The sequence below is a fragment of the Pseudophryne corroboree genome, chromosome 6 (genome assembly GCF_028390025.1).
Source record: "Pseudophryne corroboree isolate aPseCor3 chromosome 6, aPseCor3.hap2, whole genome shotgun sequence".
In the NCBI taxonomy this organism is placed as follows: Eukaryota; Metazoa; Chordata; class Amphibia; order Anura; family Myobatrachidae; genus Pseudophryne; species Pseudophryne corroboree.
The window spans coordinates 222,629,259-222,639,030 of record NC_086449.1 but is presented as its reverse complement, the minus strand read 5'-3'; the positions used below and the strand labels follow the sequence as shown (position 1 = coordinate 222,639,030).

At 40.9% G+C, this 9,772-nt stretch overlaps 2 pseudogenes; one reads left to right on the top strand and one right to left on the bottom strand.

Annotated features, from left to right (window-relative positions):
- Nucleotides 1-7,593: 7,593 nt before the first annotated feature.
- On the bottom strand, nucleotides 7,594-7,712 carry LOC134936927 (5S ribosomal RNA; annotated as a pseudogene).
- A 1,727-nt stretch (nucleotides 7,713-9,439) lies between these two features.
- LOC134937378 (5S ribosomal RNA) lies at nucleotides 9,440-9,558 on the top strand (annotated as a pseudogene).
- Nucleotides 9,559-9,772: the final 214 nt, after the last annotated feature.

The following is a 9,772-nucleotide window of genomic DNA, read 5'->3' as shown; positions in this document are numbered from 1 at the left end:
CTGGTCAAATGCTCTTATACCAACTAAACTTGTGGGCAAATGTGGATTAGTGTCCTAGCCAGGAACTGTGGACATTTTGTACAAAAGGGTCAACCTTTGTGGTATCCTACAGAATTCATTTAATATATTCTATCAGTGTTGTTTTACCCGTGAGGGATAGATTATTCTCTTGTAGATGAATGTGTATTAAAAGATATATTTTATATTTTTATATTGTGTTTTGAATCACAGCTGGCGCCAGTACTTTTATTTTCTTGCTTGTATCTACCATTGTGGGAATTGACCTTCCCTGTACGGGCTGCCGTTGACAGCGCACTCCATCTACTTAATTCTAATATACATAAAAACACACACACACACACACACTTTCTCACACTCTTTTTACATCCACTTACCACAATCTTGCTGGCCAGATCTTCACAGTCTGCTAGCCTGGTCAGATGTAGCCCCGCCCCCTTGGTCCATGTAGCCCCGCCCCCTTTCATCAGAAAGAACAGTGACACTCCTCTCACTGTCACAGGGGAGAGAGGAGAAGGAGTCATGCTGCCGGCGCTGCTGCGGCTGCCTGTCAGTGTGACAGGCGCAGCAGCAGCAGCAGGGGGGACAGGACGGCGCTTCAGCAGGGATGCAGAGCAGATAAGGCGCCTCTCCTGCCCGGCGCCTACCTGCACTGCATCCCTTTGCTGAGCGGGTAGCGCCGGGCCTGCCACCCAGTCCCCCTGAGTCACAGTGCAACAAGTGGGTCTGGTGGCTTGCAGCTTCCAGATCCAGTGGCTTCCACCGCAAGCAGGTCTGGCGGCTTGCGGATTTTGGGTCCAGCAGCTCCAGTGACGAATGGAGCAGCAACACGGTGCCCCAGCTTTTTCCGGACTAGCGGGCCGCAAGTTGCGAAGAGGCAGAAAGCCTCTCCTGGCTCTGCAGCCCATGCAGGCCACCAGTAGTGTTAAAGTGCAAAAAAAAAATAATTGCCGTTAATAAGTTACTACGTGAATACGATAATAATGTGTCAACTTGCCCAGCAGTATTTTTACAGATATGTGCATCAGGCTGTACTACTATATCCTGTTTAGTGTGTTCAAACACACTAAACAGGATATAGTAGGTTTCCTTGAGTTTGACACTGACTATGTCAGAGCCCATAAATGTATCACTCGGATTAGTAATACACTAGCTTCAGATCCCTTAATCCGCATGTAGGAAATTTAGAGTAGAAGATGATACTCAAAATGTGTTTTGTTCACTCTGCTCATTATACCATACACCTGTCTACTGTCAAGACCCATTGAAATTACACAGGAGCCACAGGTCCCCTAACACTCCTATCACAATTGCACAGGCTCCGCGACTCAAACTAGAGGTCAAGTTAGTTGGACTCCCACTGCTTCTAGGAATCAGTAATAGTTATAATAAAACATTAGTGATCCCTAAAAAGACTGGGTTATGGAGCATATTTGAAAGTAAACTAATAAAGGAACACTTTTGTTATATAAGGGGTACAATACGTAGATTCAGAATGGATATAAATAAAAAGGGTTGCATATTAAAAGGAAAAGGACAAATTTACACAGGAATGCATTCTTCACATCAACTTCACATTTATCCCCCAAGTCTGACATAGAACAAAAGACTCCCATACCTTTTATCAGCCCCCCTACTTAGTGATGTCATGATGAAGGCTCTGATGACTGGGTTGTTAAATAGCTTAGGGTGCATGTCTGTGCACCCAAGTAACTTTAAAGCTAAGTATAAATAACTGCACATACTGTAAATTTGCTGGTGTAATAGCCACATAAAATATGTTTGCATTAATCTCCATTTATTTAAGCTATAAAATTATTGTAAACGTGACATCCCTGGGTTGTGTGATTGGTTAGATAACTTATTTCTCCCAAAGCATACATACTAGTTCCCCTAAAAATCACTTCAGTCCAGCATACAGATTTCATATATTTTTCTATGATTTTTTTGGACTCCCAACTGTTATAGAAATATACATTTTACATTAAAAACAGACAAAATATGTGAGGTCTTTGATCTCTGTTTATAGTAAATCCCAACTTGTGACCAGACTGCTGTTTGAATACCCCCTATGTACATAACTTGCAATATACCCTAATATACCCATAATGTCTATACGTATTTACGGAAAGATGCTAGGCTGAACAGCCTGCCTGAATAGGGTTATCTTAGAAGGGTTGTTTTAAAAGGGTTAAGAAAATATTACAATATAGACTTACCCATGACTTAAGCAGGATGAAAACAGATGGGAACATCCCACCAACGTTGCAACAAAACACCCACCTTTCCTTTCATCATCAATCAAAATCATCTGTGCATTTAAGCGTATGTATATATCTTTCCAACTATAATCCTCATGACCTCTAAGAACAGAATGCAACCAATTTTGTATAAAACCAGTTACATTGTGATTTGCATGTGACTGTACATACCTGTTTGTCATTTTGCTCTGTCATGCTCAGTTAACATACAGCGGAACCAGTAAATAGGCACCTGAACTTTTAACTCTATCAAGTGAAACCTTACTCTCAGCCTAGATAACTTTAGTTGAATCTCAAACAAACTATGTACCACAAATTGATTTTCTGCATTGCTCTTCAGTGAGTATTCATATAGGCTATTACATCATTCAGTCTTCCAGCAACTCACCCCTCTGTACACGTTGCCCCCTCAGTTATTCACTCCCCTCTTATTAACACTCATGAGCTTTTTACTTCCCTATATTCATTGACAATAACATCTACAACCTCTCACCATAAAAAACTTTCACAAACCTCTAACACCCACATTTATCTCCCTCTTCTGCTTCTGATAGCTGGTGACATTTCACCAAATCGAGGACCCAACCACTTGCATCGCTCACATTCACCTGATTCACAGCAACATAGAAATCCAGCTAACCTCACAAACATCACATGTCTTCCATCACTCTCCAGATCACTAAAATGTGCCTTGTGGAATGCACGCTCTGTTTGTAACAAATTAACATCCATCCATGACCTCTTCATATCTAACAACTTCAATCTGCTGGCTATAACACAAACTTGGGTCACACAATCAGACACAGCCTCCCCTGCAGCACTGGCACATGGTGGTCTCCACTTTACACACACCTCCAGGCCTGGTAACCATAAAGGAGGAGGAGCTGGACTATTACTTTGCCAATCTTTCGCAAACACTGTTCTACCACAGGTTCCATCACTTACATTTACATAATTTGAAGTACATTCAATCAGGGTTTACTCTCCTTTCTCTCTGCATATTGTAGCTATCTATCACCCACCTGGGCATCCCAAATAATTTCTGGAAGATTTTTGTGCCTGGCTCCCTCACTTCCTATCCTCTGACATCTCCACCATCATCATGGGTGATTTCAATATTGCTATTGATTGTCCAAAATCTGCTGCTCACGCCTCCAAACTACTCTCTCTAACCTCCTCTCTCAGCCTCTCCCAATGGACTGACTCCTCTACTCATCAGGAGGGCCACTGCCTTGATCTAGTATTCACCAGACAATGATCCGTTTCTGAACTCACTAACACTCCTTTCCCCCTCTCAGATCACAACCTTATCACCTGCATGCTCTCCTCTGTTAATTCAAACTCTGTGTTGCTGAAATCCTCCAATCCTCCTCAAACCCACAGAAATATTAACACAATTAATCTTCAAGAACTTTCCACCTCACTCCAACAACTGCTTTTACCTATTTCTGCATTCACCTCTCCTGAGATGGCTGTATCACACCTGAACAAGACTCCAGAACTAGCTCTTGATGAAGTGGCTCCAGCTACCTATCAAACTCCACATAGGCCTAGATGTCAACCATGGCATTCTAAATTAACAAGACATCTAGAAAAACTCACACGTAAACTTGAACGTCAGTGGCGTAAATCTCGTATTTCAAGTGACTTCCTCACATATAAGACTGTCTACCACTCTTATAGAAATGCCCTGGACACTGCCAAACAAACATATTTCCAAACTCTTATCTCTGCTCAAGCCTCTAACCCAAAACGACTCTTTAATACATTTAAATCACTTCTGAATCCTCCCTCACCTACCCCGACAGCCACTATCAAGGCACAAGATCTTACTTCCTACTTCAAGGAGAAGATTGATAAGATCCAAGATGATATGGTATGCTCTTCGGCAGCCAGTGACCTGAAAAGTTCTTTACCTGAACCCTCTGGCACTCTCTCTTCATTTGATCCAACAAATGAAGATGAAGTATCATCACTTTTCTTATCCTGCTTCTCTACTACCTCTCCTCTTGATCCTTTACCCTACAAATAAGTAAAGCTCTGTCTCTGGTGCTCATCCCTACCTTAACTAACATCTGTAATCTCTCTCTCTCTACTGGTATTTTTCCTTCATTGTTCAAGCATGCAGTGATTACTCCCATTTTGAAAAAACAAAATTCTGACCCTAACACTCTCTCAAACTACCGCCCTATCTCTCAGCTTCCTTGTCTCTCTAAGCTACTGGAAAGACTTGCCTACACTCGACTCACACACTTTCTTAACTCACACAATTTATTGGACCCACTTCAGTCAGGCTTCCGTTTCCAACAGTCCACAGAGACAGCACTGACTAAAGTGGTTAATGATTTGGTCACTACGAAGTCTAAAGGCCATTACTCACTACTTATTCTTCTAGATCTATCTGCCGCATTTGACACTGTGGACCACTCTCTTCTCATACAAACACTACAATCCCTAGGTCTTAAAGACACAGCCCATTCTTGGTTCCTATCCTACCTATCTAATCGCTCCTTCAGTGTACGCTTCTCTGAATCTACCTCCTCTTCGCTACCTTTTTCAGTTGGAGTACCGCAAGGCTCAGTCTTGGGTCCTCTGCTTTTCTCTATCTATACCTCATCTCTTGGTAAACTAATCAGCTCTTTTGGATTTCAGTATCATCTGTTCGCAGATGACACTCAAATCTACCTATCCTCCCCTGATTTGTCCCTATTTGTACTGGGCCGTGTCACTGAATGCCTTTCTTGCACTCTTACCACTACAATCCATTCTGAATGCAGCTGCGAGGCTAATCTTCCTCGCTAGACGTTCATCGTCTGCAGATCCACTCTGTCAGTCCCTCCATTGGTTACCTGTATTCTACCGTATTCAATGTAAAATACTTTTACTCACACATAAGGCTGTAACCAAACTACACCAACGTACATCACTTCACTTATATCAAAATATCTCCAAACCCGACCTCTTCGCTCTTCACAAGATCTGCGTCTCTCATCCACACTCATTACTCGCTCCCACTCACGATTGCAGGACTTTCTTCGGGCTGCACCCACTCTGTGGAATGCCCTACCACGCACAATAAGACTCTCCTCTAGTCTCCAAACCTTCAAGCGTTCCCTGAAAACTAACCTCTTCAGGCAAGCGTATCAAATTCCAGAACCGCCCACGTAACTTTCATAAACCTTCCTATCAAATTGCATCCACTCTGCACAGTCCACACATATCCTCACATGTCTTCTCATTCTTCACTTTCCCTTCTTCTTGACTCCGGTTCAGCATTGCTGTATGACCATATCATACAGCCCACCAAGAACCTTTGCAATCTGGTGGACCACTTGTACAATAGATAGCACCTATCCTTGTGTATCCATGCCTATTTCCCTATAGATTGTAAGCTTGCGACAGGGCCTTCCTACCTCTATGACTGTTTGGTATTACCCAGTTTTGTTATAGCATTGTTATTTCCAATTGTAAAGCGCAACGGAATTTGCTGCGCTATATAAGAAACTGTTAATACTGTAAATAAATAAATAAATAAATAAATAATAATAATAATAACATTTACAACATTAAAGTTATCATTTCAGAAATAGCTGAATTATTATTCATGGAAAATATTTTCATCTCTACAATAGCCTGACTGGTACAGCTGCCTATCCTGGGATTTCTTTTAGACTTTCTGCCAGGGGATGTTTATTAACAAAATTTCCCGAACTAAACATTTATTAGTTGTTCAGAGGTAGAGTTGCAGCTGTGCTACAAAGACATACAAGGCTTGTATGTTTCATTTTACTCTCTACGGGGTAAATTTACTAAGATGGGAGTTCTATTTCAGATGGGATGTTGCCCATGGCAACCAATCAGATCCTGCTTCTCATTTATCTAGCACCTTCTAGAATATAATACCTGAAATCTGATTGGTTGCTATGGGCAACATCCCATCTGAAATAGAATTCCCATCTTAGTAAATGTACCCCGTAACATTCTAAGGCAGATTTATTGGTGGTGCAGAGGTTATGGAATGACTATGCTAGCTAAGCCATTGAATGTAGATTACTCACAGGATACAATATTGGGTTGCTGGAGCTAAGTGGAACACATCTGTGCCACTGTGGCACTCAAAAAACAGTAACCAGATGGCAATTTGTATGCACAGAAATTCTGGTGGCCATCTTGGTAAAGGATAACGCTTCATTCATGGAGACAGCACAGTAGTGCACTCCATATTCCAAGAGATAATTCATAAATAGTTTTCCAATTAGTATAAGCCTTATATGCTTCACCTTCATGTCATATTTAATTGTAGCTCAGCAAAATAATTTTAAAAAATAGTAAGAAATGTGAACAAGAAGAGAAATGTTTGTGATTTTCTTACTTTTTTTACTAGAATATTGTATATTTAAGAGCATAATAGCGTACCCTCCAATTTAACTCCTTCCACCAGGTACAAAATGCTCTTGTCTTGGAATTACGACTTAATTTATGAGTGCAGTCACCTGTGTTTAAACACAATTAACTAGTTTAACACAGGTGAATGTAATCATAAATTAGGTGAGAAATCCAGGAGCAGAGCATTTTGTACCTACTGGGAGGGGTCATGTTGGAGGGTCTGTAAGTGTGCAAAAATCAAAATAAGCACCTTGACCAAATCCAAGGGCTCTGGAAGGTTGACCCTGCCTAATCTTAGTATATATCACCTAGCACCACAACTATCCAACTTAATCTCCTGTGAGGAGGATTTTCCTCAGGGGGCTTTCCTGGGTAAGAAATTGGTAAATCTGCACAGAATACTGTATAAATAATATCTATAATAATTTAGTAATCGGTTAAACCAACATTATGCTTACTAAACAAATAAATTCAGCAATGGGTTGGTGGTGCTCCCGGAGAATAGTTCGGTAAACTATGTGGAAAAGGGTGGTCTTAAGAAAGAACAAAAGACAAAAGCAGCTATATGCCTTTTCCAGGGCACGCTTTAAAAAATTATATATATAAGAAAGTGATGAAATTATGAAAATATTAGTAAAATAATACTTAACTTTTATTAAGATATACTCGATAAAAAGGGAGAAGGACGAATGTAAATAATTGCTTCAAATTTTGGGGCGATAAAAATGTAGAGAGGCGAAAACATGTTTACTCCCTTAATGATACAAAAATTACTCCAATATTGGATTGAAAAGATCTTTGTGGGAGTATACCTGCTCCAATAGGTTCAGCTATCCCATGTCAGAATATCAGAACTAAATAATAAAGAAAATTCAATGTCTGGGACCGCACAGAAAGCTGGAAAGACTCAAATGGTAGGAGAATAAAATACCTACGGTACCTAGTATTCCCTGGTGGTCTCCCAACCAGGTACTGACCAGGCCCTGCAGTGTATGGCTTCCAAGATCAGACGAGATTGGGCATACTCAGTGCGGTTTGACCGTAGGTGAGTAAATCTCCAGCATGTATAATCAATTCCAGTGTGTGGTTACCCCCGGCAGATCTTATAAGTATGATAGTCTGACAGGGAATAATCCCCTGAATAAAATAGGAATGATTCAGTGTGTTGGAAAAAACCCCCACCGTATTCTGATGGGTGTTTAGTTGCCCCCCCAAAAAAGAAAAAAAATATATATTTTTTTTACTGTTGTATCATATTTGTGCAGAGAGCAAAAAGTAAAGGGATAATTCTTTTGGAGCATATATTAGATGTTCCTATGACTGGATATCAGACAGTTGTATCTTTATACTGGAACCAATCATATAAATATGGTAATGTTCCTATGGTCAGATATCACATAGTATAAGTACTGGACATTCAAAAAATGCATAGGGGGGAGGCCTTTTTTTAAACAATAAACAAATAATGCTTGTTGCACTGAAAATCATATAGTAAGATAAATGAATGAAAAAAATGAAAAAATAATAATAAATAATAAAGAGAGGGGAGAACAGACACCCTATAAGTTAGGCACCTCAAATGTTCACAACTGAATGCAGTTAATTACTCTACATAAAGGATAAATGCTGCCTCCCACTGTGCCCTTGAAATGTTTGGACACAGTGGAGAAAAGTTATCTTGTGCCTCTGAAAGATTCCCCCTTGGTGGAGCTTAATAATAAGATTGTGGGTGGAGGTGTTCCAGCCAGGGAGAGGGTGTGCTGAATCCGGAGCTGTGGCGCCGATGTCCGCGGTCCGAGCGACCGGAAGTTTGGACACCGGGACCGGAAGTGAACGTACGTTTCGCTCTGGGAGCTTGATCACCTGATCGCCTGAGGCGATCAGGTGATCAAGCTCCTAGAGCAAAATGTACGTTCACTTCCGGTCCCGGTGTCCAAACTTCCGGTCGCTCGGACCGCGGACATCGGCGCCACAGCTCCGGATTCAGCACACCGTCTCCCTGGCTGGAACACCTCCACCCACAATTGCGGGACATCTCAGACCTCACACTGCCCACCAATGCTTGCAGACAATAAAGTTTGAGCCGCACACTGTGAGGCATCTTATTATTAAGCTCCACCAAGGGGGAATCTTTCAGAGGCACAAGATAACTTTTCTCCACTGTGTCCAAACATTTCAAGGGCACAGTGGGAGGCAGCATTTATCCTTTATGTAGAGTAATTAACTGCATTCAGTTGTGAACATTTGAGGTGCCTAACTTATAGGGTGTCTGTTCACCCCTCTCTTTATTATTTATTATTATTTTTTCATTTTTTCCATTCATTTATCTTACTATATGATTTTCAGTGCAACAAGCATTATTTGTTTATTGTTTAAAAAAAGGCCTCCCCCCTATGCATTTTTTGAATGTCCAGTACTTATACTATGTGATATCTGACCATAGGAACATTACCATATTTATATGATTGGTTCCAGTATAAAGATACAACTGTCTGATATCCAGTCATAGGAACATCTAATATATGCTCCAAAAGAATTATCCCTTTACTTTTTGCTCTCTGCACAAATATGATACAACAGCAAAAAAAAATATTTTTTTTTCTTTTTTTGGGGGGCAACTAAACACCCATCAGAATACGGTGGGGGTTTTTTCCAACACACTGAATCATTCCTATTTTATTCAGGGGATTATTCCCTGTCAGACTATCATACTTATAAGATCTGCCGGGGGTAACCGCACACTGGAATTGATTATACATGCTGGAGATTTACTCACCTACGGTCAAACCGCACTGAGTATGTCCAATCTCGTCTGATCTTGGAAGCCATACACTGCAGGGCCTGGTCAGTACCCGGTTGGGAGACCACCAGGGAATACTAGGTACCGTAGGTATTTTATTCTCCTACCATTTGAGTCTTTCCAGCTTTCTGTGCGGTCCCAGACATTGAATTTTCTTTATTATTTAGTTCTGATATTCTGACATGGGATAGCTGAACCTATTGGAGCAGGTATACTCCAACAAAGATCTTTTCAATCCAATATTGGAATAATTTTTGTATCATTAAGGGAGTAAACATATTTTCGCCTCTCTACATTTTTATTGCCC